This window comes from Callithrix jacchus, chromosome 1, assembly GCF_049354715.1.
Source record: "Callithrix jacchus isolate 240 chromosome 1, calJac240_pri, whole genome shotgun sequence".
Classification (NCBI taxonomy): Eukaryota; Metazoa; Chordata; class Mammalia; order Primates; family Cebidae; genus Callithrix; species Callithrix jacchus.
Genome location: NC_133502.1, coordinates 89,301,157 through 89,319,900, shown reverse-complemented (window position 1 = coordinate 89,319,900; position 18,744 = coordinate 89,301,157). Strand labels below are relative to the sequence as shown.

At 44.0% G+C, this 18,744-nt stretch overlaps 3 pseudogenes; 2 read left to right on the top strand and 1 right to left on the bottom strand.

Moving 5' to 3' along the window:
- Window positions 1-3,937: 3,937 nt before the first annotated feature.
- LOC100407919 (elongin-B pseudogene) lies at window positions 3,938-5,408 on the top strand (annotated as a pseudogene).
- Window positions 5,409-11,912: 6,504 nt separating this feature from the next.
- LOC100407197 (inositol-3-phosphate synthase 1 pseudogene) lies at window positions 11,913-14,322 on the bottom strand (annotated as a pseudogene).
- A 1,904-nt stretch (window positions 14,323-16,226) lies between these two features.
- On the top strand, window positions 16,227-17,609 carry LOC100407560 (radial spoke head 14 homolog pseudogene; annotated as a pseudogene).
- Window positions 17,610-18,744: the final 1,135 nt, after the last annotated feature.

The window sequence follows — 18,744 nt, the reverse complement described above, 5'->3', positions numbered from 1 at the left end:
AACACCAAAAGCATTGGCAACAAAAGCCAAAATAGACAAATGGGACCTAATCAAACTCGAAAGCTTCTGCACAGCAAAATAGACAAATGGGACCTAATCAAACTCCACAGCTTCTGCATAGCAAAAGAAACAGTCTGTAGTCTGAATCGGCAACGAACAGAATGGGAAAAAATTTTTGCAGTTTACCCATCTGACAAAGGGCTGATATCCAGAATTTACAAAGAACTCAAACAGATTTACAGGAAAAAAACAAACAAGCCCATTCAATAGTGGGCAAAGGATATGAACAGACACTTTACGAAAGAAGACATATATGAGGCCAACAATCATATGAAAAAATGCTCATCGTCACTGGTCATCAGAGAGATGCAAATCAAAACCACATTGAGATACCATCTCACGCCAGTTAGAATGGCGATCATTAAAAAATCTGGAGACAACAGATGCTGGAGAGGATGTGGAGAAAAAGGAACACTTTTACACTGTTGGTGGGAGTGTAAATTAGTCCAACCATTGTGGAAGACAGTGTGGCGATTCCTCAAGGCCTTAGAAATAGAAATTCCATTTGACCCAGCAATCCCATTACGGGGTATATATCCAAGGGAGTATAAATCGTTCTACTACAAGGACACATGTACACGAATGTTCATTGCAGCACTGTTTACAATAGCAAAGACCTGGAATCAACCCAAATGCCCATCGATGATAGACTGGATTGGGAAAATGTGGCACATATACACCATGGAATATTATGCAGCAATCAGAAATGATGAGTTTGTGTCATTTGTAGGGACATGGATGAATCTGGAGAACATCATTCTCAGCAAACTGACACAAGAACAGAAAATGAAACACCGCATATTCTCACTCATAGGTGGGTGATGAAAAATGAGAACACGTGGACACAGAGACGGGAGTACTAAACACTGGGGTCTATTGGGGGGAAAAGGGGAGGGCCAGTGGCAGGGGGAGGTGGGGAGGGATAGCCTGGGGAGAAGTGCCAAATGTGGGTGAGGGGGAGAAAGCAAACAAAACACACTGCCATGTGTGTACCTATGAAACTATATTGCATGCTCTGCACATGTACCCCAAAACCTAAAATGCAATAAAATAAAATAAAAATTTCATAATAGAAAAAACGTCCTCTGTAAATAGAAGTATTGTGAATACATACTTCTAGAAAATGTTTTATTAAGAGAGTAAGTTAATCTGTGGATATGAGGGTGTGTGTGTGTGTGTGTGTGTGTGTGTGTGTGTGAAAAATTCCCCTAAGTCACAGACTTTTACAACAAACTAATATTTGAACCACCCAAGCAAGGGCACAGACAATTATATTGTTTCCCTCATAGTTCATAGCTTATCTTCAAAGAATGAAAGAATATTAGAGATGGAGGGAAGAAACAGCTTACGAAATTGTAAGTAACCTGCAAAATAAAAATGTATAGTTGATGTTCACCACCGTTGAATCACGAAAAGACTTGGGAGACTTATTTTAAGAATGGCAAAATGTTCAGACAGTTTCCGTGAAGTGGTGCGGTAGGACACTTCAGAATGTGTTTGCTCTGACTCACTGGAGCTTGTCTGGCCTCAAAAAGGGTTATTCTTAATTGACTCTTTGTCCACCCTGTAACGAGTAGTCAAAAGAACATACAGTTTAGCATGTTAAACTATTTTAATGTCATTATTTAATGGGATTGTACAATATAAATAATAAAATTTACTAAATGTCATATGAAACCCCATGTTTAGGTTCATTCGCCATATTGCAGCAATTTTGCAATATTGCAACTTTTTCTTAGATTTTATAATATTCCTATAAAATGTCTTCTATAATCCATCTATGTGATTTCTTTTATTATCATTATTATTATTATTTTTGAGACGGATCTTGCTCGGTGGCCAGGCTGGAGGGCAGTGGCGTGTTCTTGGCTCACTACAGCCTCTGCCTACCAGGTTCAAGGTATTCTCCTGCCTCAGTCTCCCAAGTAGCTGCGACTACAGGCACGCACCACCACGCACAGCTAATTTTTATATTTTTAGTAGAGACAGGGTTTCACCATGTTGGCCAGGATGGTTTCAATCTCTTGACCTTGTGAACCACCTGCCTCAGTCTCCCAAAGTGCTGGGATTACAGGAATGAGCCACCACACCTGGCCCATCTATGTGATTTCTAAGAAAAAAGGTTATTTTGCATAAAAAGAAAACAACCTTGAGTTTTCACATTAGATAGGAATGAGCTCATTCCCAAGTCTCCAGGAGGGTAAAAATAAAGACCCTGTCAAGAAAACACTGACACTACTGTAATTGGTGAGTCCGTCATTCACAATTTGGAAATTAACCCCCAAGAAAGTAGAGAAAACATGCCCTTTCTCCCAGAAGGCAAAAATAACTTCCATTTGTGTCAAAATACTGTCCTTTAAGAAGAAATGGAGGGCACGGATTCTGATGAGAAAATGGAATGCCAGTCATGAAGGAACTGGGAAAGAAGCACACAAAAAGGATCTATCCTGTAATACTTTATCTCTAAATAAAGAACTGATCAACGACTTGGACTCACGTTGCTGAGTAGTGATGGATGGATGTAACACTAGCATCTGTGCCCAGATACGTGAGGATAAACGATGTGCTGCTTCATGATTTTGAGGATGTGGTGCCAAGACAGTTATTTAAAGTTCAGAAATTCTTCCACAACATTGCTGCCCTTACAGAGACAGGATTGGTTGTGCCCTATATTTTATCCAGGCTAACCCCTCATCATACAGATGAGCAAAATGAGTCCTGGAAAAATTATCATCACAGAACTGGTGAACTCCGACACACACTTCTGGTTTCGACCTTGGCCGAATTCTTAGATTTTGGCCAAGAACACACTCTGGGGTTTCTCACTGCAGTTTGACTGCTTTGTTTTGAGGGTTTCGGAAATAATACTCCTGACAGGGTTTCAGTGTTTATTGCTGCTCAGTTGGCTCTGAATTTTCTGAACGTGCTCTATGCAGTTTCAACATTCTTTGGTAATCTTGTTGAAACATTTTTATATCTGTGTTTTATATGCTTTCAGAGTGTGTGTGTGTGTGTGTGTGTGTGTGTAAGTGTGTTCTAGGACCCACTTGAGGAAGACTGCCTAGTCAAAGTTGATATAAATGCTGCATATTGTTAGGTATTGAATAAGTATTTGGTATCTCTTTATGTTATGAAGAAGGAAATAGTGTATCAGCGTTTAAATATGAAGACAAGGTTACAATGGAAGCATGATGCTATCATCTAGTGACACTCGTCTTGCGGTATCATATTTTCTCTAGTTAAGTGGTCTTTATTTTAAGTAGGAGGTACAGGATGCTCAAGCATGGTATAAAAGATTAGAAAAGGTTTCACAGGGAAACCTGTAGGTATGAATCCTACATGCTGTGATACTTAAGGTTCTTCTCAAAGTCACAGTTACTGGACTTTAATATGAAGCCCTGTAACTAAAGAAGCAAGTCAGCTTAGTCAGAGCCTATAATAACTGAAAATTTGAAGTGCATTTGTTTAACCTCCCTAAATAGTCAGGTAGTTGCAACAAATCTGCTATAAAATAGTTTGCAATTATTTAGTAATTATTCCCTTTCTTCATTTAAAAACAATCTGCAAATAAGAAGTAGTTATTTCAAAAGGTAGAAATGATCATCCAATGAGCTATTCCTTGTCATGAAAACCCTCCAAGGCTGGGTTAAAACAGAAACTTCCTTAAATGTTCTGCAAATAAAAATTCAAGATAATTAAAATCCAGAACAAAAGAGAAAATATTTACATAAAATACACTTTGACAGTATTTTAATTTATTCTGAATTATAATTGAATAGAGTATTTTAATTTGTTCAAGTAAATATTTTACTATGCTCATGATAGGGGATTAGTATCTGCAAGTGATGGGCTTTGTTAATCTTCAGAATAAGTTTAAATGACAGCTCAGCAGGGCAGCGTCTCCCCTGCAGCAGCCCCTGTGGAGCCGCAGGAAAGCTCCGGAGGGAGCAGCAGGAAGCTGATGGTTCCTGTGAGAAACTGTATGACTGACATTGTCAGGGAGTTGACCCTCTCCCTAAGAGCGCTGAGATCACACTCGTCCTTTTTATATCACTCAACAGGACTGACAATGTCCAGGGAGGACAAATAAAGAGGAAGAATAAAATAATCCAACAAAAATAAGCCAAATGCATTTGTATCACTAATGGAGCGACATTTTTACTTTCAATGAATTACCTACATTAATTTACCTTCCTGAAGACTTACTGAAAAAAAAGTCTTCGAGGAACTAAGGGAAACCCAGGGTGGTGCTTGAGGTTGCAGGTCACAGGCCACACACTGAGTAGCCCGGAGCCTGGGGCAGGGCCAGCCTGCCTGTGTGCAAACCTCCTGGCCGTGTGTTACAGGTTGAACTGTGCATCTCCCAGAATTCAAATGTTGAATTTTTATTTTATTTTATTTTTTATTTATTTTTAGTTAGTTTTTTTGAGACGGAATATCGCTCTGTCGCCCAGGCTGGAGTGCAGTGGCGTGATCCAGGCTCACTGCAACCTCTGCCTCCTGGGTTCAAGTGATTCTCCTGCCTCAGCCTCCCTTGTAGCTGGGATTACAGGCGCCCATCACCATGCCCAACTAATTTGTGTATTATTAGTAGAGATGAGTTTTTGCCATGTTAGCCAGGCTGGTCTTGAACTGCTGGCCTCAGGTGATCCACCTGCCTTGGCCTCCCAAACTGCTAGGATTACAGGCATAAGCCACAATGCCCAGCCCATATGTTAAATTTTTAAACACTGAGTACTGCAGAACCCAGCCCTTATTTGGACATAGGGTCTTTACGAGGAGTTAAAATGAGGTTGTTGGGAAAGACCCGATTCCAATTTGACTGATGTCCTTAAAAAAAGGGAAATTTGGGTGGGGGAGAGGCGGCCAGGCCGGGCCGGGGGCAAGCGGGGGGCGACTGGGCCACGTCAGGGGCCGGGGCTTTGCCCTCACGCCGGCCCGCCGCCCCCAGGACGTGTTCCTCATGATCCAGCGCCACAAGACCACCATCGTCACGGACGCCAAGGAGTCCAGCACGGTGTTCGAGCTGAAGCACATCGTCAAGGGCATCCTCAAGCGACCGCCCGACGAGCAGCGGCTGTACAAGGATGACTAACTCTTGGATGATGGCAAGACACTGGGCGAGTGTGGCTTCACCAGTCAAACAGCACGGCCACAGGCCCCATCCACAGTGGGTCTGGTCTTCCGGGCAGAGGACACCTTTGAGGCCCTGAGCATCGAGCCATTTTCCAGCCCGCCCGAGCTGCCGGACTTGATGAAGCCCCAGGACTCGGGAAGCAGTGCCAATGAACAAGCCGTGCAGTGAGGACCCCAAAGAGGCCCATTCTCTTCAATAAAGGAGATCTGGGGGGGGCTGGGGAGGGAAATTTGGAGACACACATGTAGAGGGAAGATGATGTGAAGAGACAAAGGAAGAAGACAGCTGTTTACAAAACCAGGAAAGAAGCCTGGAATAGATGCTTCCTTCATAGCCCTCAGAAGGAGCCAACCAACCCTGCTGACACCTTAGTTTTAGACTTCTGTCCTCCAGAACTGTCAAACAAAAATGTCCACTGTTTAAGTCACCCAGTCTGTGGCACTTTATTATGATGTTGCAAACTAATACATCCTGTGATCTTGGCAGTTCTGTCTTCCTGCCTCTGTAAAATGCAAATATTACTAATGCATTACTTCCTAGGGCTTCTGTGAAGATGAGATGAGTTAATGCATAGAAAGTGCTACAATCGTGCAGACATGATATTAACACTCAGTAAATGTCAAGAATGATTATTAACATCAACATCATCATCATTATTGTAAAAAAAAAAGAAAGAAATTTGGGGCTATCTAATCTCTACAACAACTTTACCATGCAGCATCTGTGTCCATTGCTTTTTCTAAAACCTATTATTGACCTTGAGTGTCTTGTAATCGATCATGTTTCAACTTTTCTTTGACTGCAAGGACTCTCAGAAATAAAAGTATTACTCAGGCTAAGCAATTGAATCACATATCCATGCATTTGTGTTCATATAGAAATACCAATTATACACATTTTATTTTATTCATGACTCTATTTTGTATCTTATACTTATTTCTCCATTGAAATGAGGTGAATTCAAAATAAAAACTTTCTAAATTAATTAGCTGCAAAAATACGTCTTTTTGTTCATTTTTCCAAATGGTTGCAACATACATAGTGCAAACTAGAATGCATGAAAGTGGAACTATGCAGAAATCAGAATGGAAATGAGAACCAGCAAGCTGAGAGTCCCACAGAAATATTCAGTCACATCTGTGTAACCAGGGGCTGCACAGTCTTACGTGAAGGTGTTCCAGATTCTCGTTTCTTACAGTTTCTGTCAGATGTAAAATATGCATGTGGAACTGTCATGCACTTTTTTTGTTTGGTAGAGACAGTCTCTCTGTGTTGCCCAGGCTACTTTCGAATTCCTGGCCTCAAGTGATGCTTCCACCTCAGCCTCCCAAAGTGCTGGTATTACAGGTGTGAGCCACCATCCCCAGCCTACTGTGCATTTTTTAATAATTTGAAGCATAACTGGAATCACAAAGAAGGTCATCTCTAGTATACCAATAACATAAACCCTTGACATTTCAATAAAATATTGTCTGTGCCTCTGCACAGTATGCCAGCATGTTCTGCAGGGTGGGCAGCTGCATGCGATGGTTACAACAGGGACTCTTAGAACAGGGGCCTGAATTTGGAGGTTGAGCTCTGCTCTCCTTAGTGGTGAAATCAGAGGCAAGTTGCTTGGCCTTTCTGCTTTGTGTTTCTGCTTTTGCAAGATGCACAATACCTGGTTTATGGAGTTTTTTGAAGACTAAGGGAGACAGTGATTTCTATCAAATGTTTACCAGAGCCTCTGATAATCTGGTTTTCTCCCTCCACTTCCTTCCCCTTCTGCCTTCTTCAAGATGATCCTATTTGATGGTACATTGGAAATCACGTCAGCAGTCACGACATGCCGAGGTAAAATGAAACTTACTTCCTTAAAAGTAAGAGAATGAGGTAAGAGGTGATTTTAGAAGTTAAAACCTATCCAAACAAAAGAAAATGATTTGTGTCACTGTCATCTAAAGTGTCTACTGCTACTTTTTTCCATGGGGCTAAAATTTTGATTAAAAAGAATAATGTCAGATCCCAGATGTATCCCTAAATTGGTAACTATTTCTGAAAGTCTTTTTAAAGCTTGTACTTAAATGACATTTTTTAAGGATAATAGTTTTGTATTGCAAAAGCTAAATGCACAAAGCAGCTACATGTAAAATGCCATTTTAGGATGTACTGTTCTAACACAAATACTGTCAACATATCGTTTGTGAGTGAACTGACAAGCTATCAAAGTAAAGAGTTAGAGTGGAGAAAACGCAACATACATCACAGAGTAGCTGCCAGTTCCTGGCCCTCCAGGGATGTGGGCCTAAAACCACCCCCAAGGGCAGAGTCTGCTCCCTCCCTCTGTGAGTGCTTCCGGCAGCCTGAGGCCTCCCTAGCCTCTACTCCAGAGCAGGCATGGAGGTAACTAGTGAATGTGGTCGCAAAGTCGGGGCCATGAAGTCTCTAACCCCAAAATCAACATTGAGAGATACAGAGCCAGGCACGGTGGCTCACACCTGTAATCCTAACACTTTGGGAGGCCTAGGCGTGTGGATCACCTGAGGTCAGGAGTTCAAGACCAACCTGGCCAACATGGTGAAACCCTGTCTCTACTAAAAAATGCAAAAAAAAATTAGCTGGGCGTGGTGGTGGGCACCTGTAATCCCAGCTACTTGGGAGGCTGAGGCAGCGAGAATTGCTTGAACCCGGGAGGCAGAGGTTGTAGTGAGCCAAGATTGTGCTACTGCACCCCAGCCCGGGCAACAGAAGGAGACACAGTCTCAAAAAAAAAAAAAAAAAAAGATTGAGAGATACTGGAGAAATTCTTCCTTTATTTATCCCTCATCCTTGCATCATTTTTTTTCCTACAAATCAATGGAGTATGCACATATAGGGACATTATTTCATGTTAAAGGAACTAAGTTCATATAAATAAATTTATTTTTTTGACAGGTGAGTTCTCACTCTGTTGCCGAAGCTAGAGTGTAGTGGTATGATCAGAGCTCACTGCAGCCTCTTCCTCCCAGGCTCAGCTGATCTTCCCACTTCAGCCTCCCTAGTAGCTGGGACCATAGGCATACCACTATACCTGGCAAATTTTTAAATTTTTTTGTAGAAATGGGGTTTAGCTCTGTTGTCCAGGTTGATCTTGAACTCCTGGGCTCAAATGATCCTCTTCCCTTGACGTCCCAATGTGCTGGGATTATAGCTGTGAGCCACTGGGCTGGGCCAAGTGATTTTTAAAATTAGCAAAAATTATATCCTTTTATTTGTTGACCAAACACAATTCATAAACTACAACTAGTATGGGTGTCAATTTTTAGGTTAATGTTTAAAATAGAATTGACAGCACCTACTTTACAAAGTAAAAAAATAAAACGTGCTTTTATGAGGTGGACCATAGTTTTCATTAAGATTACTTTTCTGATTGAATTGGTTATAAAAATAGAAAAAGTATCATTTTGTAACTGTGTGGCATTTGTTCATTTATTCAATAGTACCAGAGTGGAAAGTAATAAGTTAGGTGTGACATAATATAGAAATGGTTTTGTTTAGTTCGTTTGTTGTACATATATTATTAGTAAGGTTTCTCTAGAGTACTGTCTCTCTCTTTCTATCTCTTTCTCCACACACACACACACACACAGACATACACACAGATGCTCCTCAACTTATGACAGGTTATGTCCCCATAAACCCATCATAAGTTTGCTACAGGAAAGAGGTCCAAATCCAGACCCCAAGAGAGGGTTCTTGGATCTCATGCAAGAAAGAATTCAGGGTGATTCTGCAGTGCAAAGGGAAAGTCAGTTTATTAAAAAGTAAAAGAATAAAAGAATGGCTACTCCATAGACAGAGCAGCCCTGAAGGCTGCTGGGTGCCCATTTTAATGGATATTTCTTGATGATATGCTAAACAAAGAGTGGATTATTCATGCCTCCCCTTTTAGATCATATAGGGTAACTTCCTGATGTTGCCATGGCATCTGTAAACTGTCATGGCGCTGGTGGGAGTGTAGCAGTGAGGATGCCAGAGTCACTCTCGTCACCATTTTAGTTTTAGTGGGTTTGGGCTGGCTCCTTTACTGCAACCTGTTTTATCAGCAAGGTCTTTAAGACCTGTGTTTTGTGCTGACCTCCTGTCTTATCCTACGACTTAGAATGCCTTAACCATTTGGGAATGCAGCCCAGTAGCTTTCAGCCTCATTTTACCCAGCTCCTATTTAAGATGGAGTTGCTCTGGTTCACGTCTCTGACAAGTTGAAAATGTGTTTAATGCATCTAGTCTACTGGCCTCATAGCTTAGCTTAGCCTACCTCAAACGTGCTCAGAACACTTACATTTAGCCGACAGTTGCGCCAAATCATCTTACACAAAGCCTATTTCATAATGAAGTGTTGGATATTTAATGTAATTTATTAAATACTATGTTGAAAGTAAAAAACAAAATACAATCTTTATTATTTTAGCCAAAGTCATTGTCAGTTTACTAAATAAAAACTAAACAGCCCACACCATCATTAGCTGAAAAATCATTTCAAGCCCTTGTAAGTTGGGGACTGTCTAAAGAATTGATAATTGGCTCAGATAATTACAGAAGCTGATTAGTATGGACATTTGGAGTCAGCAAGTTGGAGACCCAGCAGAGGTAGTTATAGTCCAAAAACTTGCAGCCTTGAGGCTCAAGAAGAGCCAAGGTTTTAATTCATTTAAGAAGGTGGGAACAGACCAATGTCCCAGCTCACACAGTCAGGCAAAAGGAGCTCCCCCTTACTCACGGGAGGCTCAGCCTTTTTGTTCTATTCTGGCCTCCCACCGAGGGGATGAGGACCATCCACATTGGGGAGTGCAGTGGGCTGTACTCAGCTAGAGATTCAAATGTTAATCTCATTCAAAAACACCCTCGCAGACACAGAATAACATTTGACCATATGTCTGAGCCACCCTGTAACCCAGTCAAATTGAGAGTTTTCCTTAGATTATCTCCACTGCCATTTAAATATTAATATTTATGGTATATTATTCATTGATGTAACTATTAACATTTATTACCTAGGGGTTATGTTCTCTTGACAATGTTCTTTTCTAATCTCTGTGAAAAAATGTTGTCTGAAGTGTAGAATTTATCTCCTATACTGACATTCTGCATTAATCTTTTTCTACTTTGCGGTTGTCAATCACTGGTACAAATTCAGAGAGAAAGAAATGAAGATTCAGCCTTTAACTCCTACACAATCCACTGTGGGGTTTTTTCCCTTCAGAATTGTCATAAAAACTAGTTGTATTTTATTTAGATTTTTTTATTAACTAAAGCCATATTCTAGTAATACTTTAATAAATCTAGATTTCATATTTTTAGAGTAGAAGCCTGCATCATATTTAAAACCACTGCAGAGACTTTGTTTGAGGTTTGCAATTTAATATCATGTTTAAATTTTTTACACTCTGAAGCCTTTCATTTATTGCTTTTTTTTGAGACAGAGTCTTGTCAGGTGCCAGGATGGAGTGCAGTGGCGTGACCTAGGCTCACTGCAACCTCTGCCTTCTGGGTTCAAGCTGCCTCAACCTCCTGAGTAGCTGGGACTATAGGCGCACGCCACCATGCCCAGCTAATTTTTGTATTTTTAGTAGAGACAGGGTTTCACCAAGTTGGCCAGGATGGTCTTGATCTCTTGACCTCATGATCCGCCTGCCTCGGACTCCCAAAGTGCTGGGATTACAGGCGTGAGCCACCACTCCCGGCTGCATTTATTGGTTTTAAAAAATCTTGAAACTCAGATTTCAAATGATTAAAACAACTCTAAATCTGGATACAGTTAAAGTAAACTTTGTATATCTCTGTAGATGACTTCTATTGCCCCTCATTATTAATCAAGAGCATTGAGAAAAGAACTGAAAATATTAAATATAAACATATTAAATATATATGTGTGTCACACAGAGTGATAGAAAGAGCAAGAAAGGGATGATAACTATTTTCTGAATATCAAAAGTTCTGCTAATTACCCCTTTTGCAGAAGCTTGTCCTCACTCTCTGGATGGGGGAAGAGAATGAGCTTTAAGACAGAACTTCCTGCTGAATAAATTAAATGTGTCCATTACTACTGACAGAATCACTGAGGTTAAGCCCCTCTGAAGACAACAAGATAAAATGTTACCATCACGGCACTGGAAATGAGACACTGGGATAAGATTTCATTACTGTATTATCATAGGTTTACTGGCTTGGCAAAGTTTCACTAAGAAGGGCGTGGAAATTCTGAACACAATTTAGCATTTCCAGCACTATGGTACAAGACATGCTATTGAGTAAGTCAAAGATGTCATAAACATGAATGTCAAGGAATGGCCTAAGGCCAGGGGCAGTGGCTCACGCCTGTAATCCCAGCACTTTGGGAGGCCAAGATGGACAGATCACCTAAGGTCAGGAATTTGAGACCAGCCTGGCCAACGTGGTGAAACCCTGTGGCTACTAAAAATACAAAAATTAGCTGGGCATGATGGCAGGCACCTGTAATCCCAGCTACTCAGGAGCTGAGGCAGGAGAATCACTTGAATCACCTGGAAGGTGGAGGTGGCAGCTAGCCAAGACTGCACCACTGTACTCCAGCTTAGGCAACAAGAGAGAGACTCCATCTAAATAAATACATATAAAAGGATGGCACAAATACAAAACTCTGCACAATGCAAGGCAGTGCACTATGCTGTCTGACGGAAACATCACAATGACAGAGGCGCAGACTAAGAAAAGAAGTGTTCACAGTCAAAGGGATATGTAAATAAAAAACTGGATGCAATATGTATGAAATGCTGCTTTTTAAAAGTGATCACTCTCATAGTAATAAAGTCATCCATGAAACAGGAACGTGATCAAACTATAATAGCGCATACCAAAAGCAATATACTGCTTTGTCCAAGTCAGTCCCATTAGTCCCGGCATAATTTCAATAACACTCCTTTCAAAGAAAAATGTCCCAATTTGAATAAAGAATTTTTTTTTTTTTTCTGTATGGACCCGTCCTGCCATTTGTATTTTGTTCCACAAAGAAGGGCTCTTTGGGGGCCCCTCTTCCCAGGACATCAGGGGGTGGGCCCCATCAATAAATAGAACCTAGTTTTGGTTTTTGGTAGCGTGTCTCAGATTCCCTCTTTGGTCTTCGGCCACCACACTGTCCACCCTGCGGTCTTGTTTCCCACCCCACCTATCTAGCCCCACCTTCAAGAACCGGGGGTAGACTGAAGCTCCGGATTCTGGGCTCTCCCTGGGAGTTGGGGTGGCAACCATGGGCAGAAGGATTGGGACGGGAAGCTGGGCGCTCAGAGTTGGGGAAGTAGAGGAAGGCAGAGCCAGGTCACAGGCCCCAAGAACCCCAGGTGGAAGGACAGCTGAGAGTGGCAGTGGCTTTCTTGTCTTTGGGGCGACCTGGAAAGTTGGGGTTCTGGGGGGGCAGCAGGGAGGAAGGGCTGGGAAGCTGTGTGACAGGGGCCTCAGGTGGTGGGCATCTGGGGTTCCTCCACTTGTGGGTGCCCATTGGCATCACCAGTGCAGCCGTTGGTGGAAACGGGTACCGGTCCTTTCTTGTTCCACACAGGGCAGGCGGCCAGGGGTCCGACTTGCTTGAGGCTGGGCCCTGGGTGCTCCATCTTATGCTCCAGGAGCATGTGGTTCTGTGGCGGGAGTCCCATGCAGGCCCTGAGGATGTTCTCGATGCAGCTGCACTGGCGGAAAAGCGCATTGATCACCGGGCTGCCCGGCGGCACCAGCAGCGCCTTGAAGAGTAAGCTGAGCAGCGACAGAATGGGGTGGAAGGTCTGAGGCTCAGGGTCCGCATCAGTGCAGAAGATCACGCGCTGGCACAGCTTGGTCAGCAGCGCCGGGTCTAGAATGGGTGCGGCCGGCAGGGAGTCCTCGCACGTTTTGTGCAGCACCAGCGTGTTGGTCCCACTCAGCATTAGCTCCGAGGTATACTCATCCAGCGCGCGCTTGCTGTCGCCCACGTACGGCATGTACTTGATGACCACTCAGTGGTCGGGCTCCTCGCCGGGTGTATAGAGCACTGGGTTACTCTGCACCATGTCGTCCACCACGTTGCTCTTGGACACCTCCTTAGAGCGGAACTGCAACGGCGCGGACAGGTTCTGCCAGTTGTTGTTGCCCAGGTGGTTGTAACTCACGATGGACATGGTCTTGAGGCCAGAGCTGATGAGGAAGTCCACAAGCACGGACTCGACTTTAGTCTGGCCAGACTTAAAGTCATCTCTACCCACGAAAACAGGCGCTGACACGCGAGCTCAAGAGCTCCGGGCACAAGGGTGGGTGTTCTGCAGGGACCCAGTGAGGAAGGCACAGCCCTCCAGGATGCTGGCAACGGCGAAGAGCGTAGAGGGAGATACCTCCAGGCCAAGCTCAATGGTGCGCAGCAGGTTCTCAGCCCTGTCGTTGAGGCCTGGAACCACCTCACAGAAGGCCCTCTGTGTTGGCCGTCAACAGCACGATGACTTTGTCGAGCCCCGCGCTAGACCGGAAGTGTCGGATGTCCTTGCGGATCTGCTCCAGCTGCTGCTCGCACGAGCCCGGGATGAGGTTGTCCGCGTGCGTTCTCTGGTTGGTGGCGATGAACTTGGGGATGTAGACGGAAGGCCGAGGCCGCAGGGCTTCCATGTGCGGCCACAGTTGCTCCTGCAGCTCCCAATCCAGCACCTTCACGCGCCGCATAGCCTCGGCGAGGTTCAGCAATGAGATGTCCCAGCCATCAAACACGAGGTAGTTGGGAGCCACCATGGGCAGCAGCGCACTAAAGGGCACGAACACCTCCTGGCCCTCGGCGTCCAAGCCCAGGCTCACGGTGCCTGCCTGAGTCAGTGAGCCCTAGTAGTTGACCTCCTTGTGGCCGCTGCGCATGGGCCAGGACAGATGCAGTAGTTTGGCCAGCACCGCGGCTGTGAGCGTGGAGCCATTGTTCCTGCCCCAGCCGACAAGCATGACCCCAAGCCTGGGCACCTGCCGGACGGTCCGGAAGGTGAAGCGTGTGGTCGTGGGGTGCACCTTGAGGACGCTGCCCTCGCAGCTGAGGCGCGTCTTCCGGTATTCGTATTGCGCCTCGATAGCCTCGGGCCGTAGACCACGTCCGGGCTCTCGAAGAAGAACTGGGCGGCGGCCTCCATCACAGCAGGCTGGGGGCCCGGGGTGGGCAGGGGGTCAGCGGGGACACTAAGTGGCCGGGCCAAGCCGGCCTGGGTCCCCAGGGAGGCCGCCCCCACCCCGAACCACACTCACCGGCACGGAGTCGGCTCAGGTGAATGAAGAAAATTATATAATCATCCTAATCACGTTAGCAAGAGTAAGTCATTATTTGCAGTAAAATCTTCCAACAGAATGTGATTGGCTGTGTTGTGATAAAATAATTGGAAAGTGGCAAATAAAACTGGTCAGGGAGGGTCTCAGACTGTATTTGTTGCCTTGAAGATAGGATGGGAGAATTAAACTTAATAAATGACTTCTTCCTAGATGAAATATCCTTCTTAGACCAAATATTTCTGCAAGGTATGGATTGAATCTTCATACCAAGTCCAACAAATTTTTGTCCTGCTAGAAACTAATTGAGAGGGAAATTAACAGGAATTAAGGTGAGATGAACAAGGTGAATTGCAAAAGTGCAGGGTCTGATCCTGTTGTCTAAATTTTAATATTAGCTCACAGTGATTTTTTTGCATTAATTTTAATATTTTTAAATAATGCATTAAAACATTATTTATTTTGATTGCTAAGTTTTCTGCTTTCCCATTTAATTGTTTTATTAGGGGAGTTCCTCACCTCACCTTGTAACAGATTCTATACAAGGTATACCTGGGATTAGATACAAAGAACAATGAAGTCAGAACTGTGATGTGGGTGGGGGCTTCCTTTCCAGCTACCTGAAACAGAAGTTGTCCTATTTTAGTGAGTTCAAAGCTGGGGATTCTCTAAATAGACATGGGGACTGTGAGGTTCCCTGCACAAAGAGGTCATATTTATAAATTAAATTTTGTGATTTTATGATAAATCTTTTTTTTTTTTTTTTTTTTAGTTTTTTTTGTTGTTGTTGAGACAGAGTTCTGCTCTGTCACCCAGCCTGGAGTGCAGTGGCACAATCTCATCTCACGGCAACCTCTGCCTCCAGGGTTCAAGCAATTCTCCCTGCCTCAGACTCCTAAGTAGCTGGGATTACAGGCACCTATTACCATGCCCGGCTGATTTTTGTAATTTTAGTAGAGACAGGGTTTTGCCATGTTGCCCAGGCTGGTCTCAAACTCCTCACCTCAGGTGATCTGCCTGCCTTGGCTTTGAGAACAAGAACACCATGACTGCTGGTGTGTTGGTCCATTTTTTGTTGCCATAAAGAAATATCTGAGGCTGGATAATTTATAAAGAAAGGAGGTTTATTTGGTTCACAGTTCTGCAGGATGTACAAAAAGTATAATGACAGTATCTGCTTTTGCTGAGGCCTCAGGAAGCACAATCATTGCAGAAGGCCAAGTGGGAACTGGTGTTATCACATGGTGAATGAGAAAGGGAGCAAGAGAGATGCCAGACTCCTTCGTTTGTTTGTTTGTTGATGACAGAGTCTCACTCTGTCATCTAAACTGGAGTGCAGTCATGCGATCTCAGCTTACTGCAGCCTCTGCCTCCAGGGCTCAAGCAATTCTTGTGCCTCAGCCTCCCGAGTAGCTGGGACTACAGGTGTGTGCTACCACGCCCGGCCAATGTTTTGTGTTTTAGTAGAAATGGGGTTTCACCATGTTGTCCAGGGTGGACTTGAACTCCTGAGCTTAGGTGATCGCCAGCCTCAGCTTCCCAAAATGCTGGGATTACAGGCATGAGCCCCTGTGCCTGGCCTAGACTCCTTTAAACAACCAGCTTTTGTGTGAGCTAATGCAGGGAGAACTTACTCATTACCATGAGGAGGGTCATTCATGAAGGATCCACCCCCATGACCCAAACACCTCCCACCAGGTCCCACCTCCAACATGGGGGATCACATTTGGAAGGAACAAACATCCAAACTATATCAGCTGGTGGTTTGCCCTAAGCCAAATATTATAGTGCATTTTAGCCTAATTCATTACCTGTATGAAGTTATAAAAGTAGCTGTAGATGACTAGGAATTGCATCATTTGTATTAAATCCAGATCTGAGTATGAGGTTCATGCTGTTGTGAAAAATATTTTACCTTTTACCTTTGTCAGTTTGTAATGAGAGGATTTCCTTTTACCCTTTGTAGCTCAGAGAGCACCTGATGTATCATCTCAAACACAATAAACATGCTCCTGCAGGAAAAAAAAAAAAAAGCAGAGACTCCACTGCTCTGAGGCCTGGTAGCCGAGCCATGGGGTCACCTCGGCCTGAGGGAAGCCTTGGCCCTGGCCTCTTTGACCACAGCCAGTCCCGGCTCACCTTCTCTCTACTCGGGTTCAAACCCAGCTCGGCCTCCTGTGAGCTCTGCATCCTTGGGCAACTGACTGACCTCTCCCAGCCTTTCTGTTTGTCAAGTGGAGCTAGTGGCACCTGCTTCCCTGGATTGTCTCACCACTCCTTCCCCGAAAGAGTGAAAGGCCTATGCAAACCCTAAAGATTTACACTGGGGCTGAAGAGACCATCAGCAAAGGTCTGATCTCCCCGCTGGTATGAAGCTGCAGGGCAAGTGGAGGAGGAGTTCCAGGAGCTCATCCTAGACACTCTGGTGCTCTGCCTGTGGGAAGATGCCACCGAGGCCCTGAATAGCAACGTGGTGCCCATCCTGAAGCAGAAGCTCATTAGCACCAACGAGAACATCCGAAGCAAGGCTGCCGGTGGGCTCCTTAATGTCAGCATATCTCGTGTGGGCAAGAAACAGGTGTGTCAGTTTGACGTCATCCCCATCCTGGTGCATCTACTGAAAGACCCGGTGGAGCATGTGAGGTCTAACGCTGCTGGGGCCTTGATGTTTGCCACGGTGATCAGGGAAGGGAAGTATGTGGCTCTGGAGGCAGAAGTCATCAGCCCGCTTCTGGAGCTGCTGCATTCCCCCATGACTGTAGTGCGCCTGAACGCCACCAAGGCCCTCACCATGCTGTCGGAGGCTCCCGATGACCGCAAGGTCCTGCAGGCACAAGTGCCCACCTTCCATGCCATGGAAGTGGAGCCTCACAAAAAGCTTCACATGGCCGAAGCCTTACAGCGGGTGGCCCGGATTGCTGTCAGTGTCATCAAGTTCAAACGCTGAGCCTCTCATCCACCTGTGTGTGTGAATAAATGCGCTCAGTCTCATAAATAAATAAGAAGAGGTATGGGACCCCTACTTCCCTTGTCCCAGGTATCAGCCCCACTCCCTGACTTAGCTTTTCTCCCCTAAGTTTCTTTTTACAGAAATAAAGTTTGTCTTTATCTGATGTCAGCAGATTGGTGTTTGCTTCTGCCTGCTGTATTACTTTAGTTTTTAAAATAGTCCATATCCCTCACCCTTCCCTGAAAATGTTGCTGTTACATTGACATAATGTGTCTAGTTTCATTCAGTGGTTGAAATTATAATATAGTACTCAGATTAGAGTTTGCAGCTGTTGTCGTTAAATTTAGGTCATTCTAAATTTATAAGTTAGTTGGGAAGAAAAGAACTGCAAATTCTCAACCCTCATCTCCGTTTCTGCCCCTCAGTGCTCATGTAACATCACTACAGGAAAAGAATTAATGCAGCAAGGAAACAAGCTCGTCTATAACAGGATGATTTTTTAACTCTTTAATTCACTTGTTTCTCATAGGAAACTACGTTAACATGACAGTTATTTTTGAAAATACTTTGGCACAGTATTCAAGAAGAGGACATTGGATTCATGGTCTCTAAAGGATTTCCCAGTAATCATGTGCTGGTGCTGGTCATAAGTATCATGGAAAAAAGGCTACGTCTACGTGCACAACTGACCTGACTGTGTGTACACCTCAGTTCAACGCAATCACCATCCCGTCTGCTAAAACAGGTCACGCTGGTTGTTTCCTAAAGTTCTCTACTCAAACCAGTAAACTCAGTTAAATAGGTTGTGAATGGGAAAATCCAAAAGTCACTGGGAAAGGATGTTATAAACTAAAACATTCATAAAAACATTTTTATGAAAGCAAAAAAAGGAAAAATAACTAAAATGCCTAAAACCATAAAATGGATGAGTAAAATGTGGCAGATGCATATGAAGGACATTAATTACATGTGTCAGCATGCCTGAATCTCAAAAACTCAAGTTGAACAATAAAGAAAAAAATCAGAGTTAACATATATGTTCCAAGTATATGAAGACTTTATTTTTTTTTTTAAATTTTTTATTGGATTTTAGGTTTTGGGGTACATGAGCAGAGCATGCAGGACAGTTGCGTAGGTACACACATGGCAGTGTGTTTTGCTTTTCTTCTCCCCTTCACCCACATTTGGCATTTCTCCCCAGGCTATCCCTCCCCACCTCCCCCTCCCACTGGCCCTCCCCTTTTCCCCCCAATAGACCCCAGTATTTAGTACTCCCCTTTCCGTGTCCATGTGTTCTCATTTTTCATCACCCACCTATGAGTGAGAATATGCGGTGTTTCAT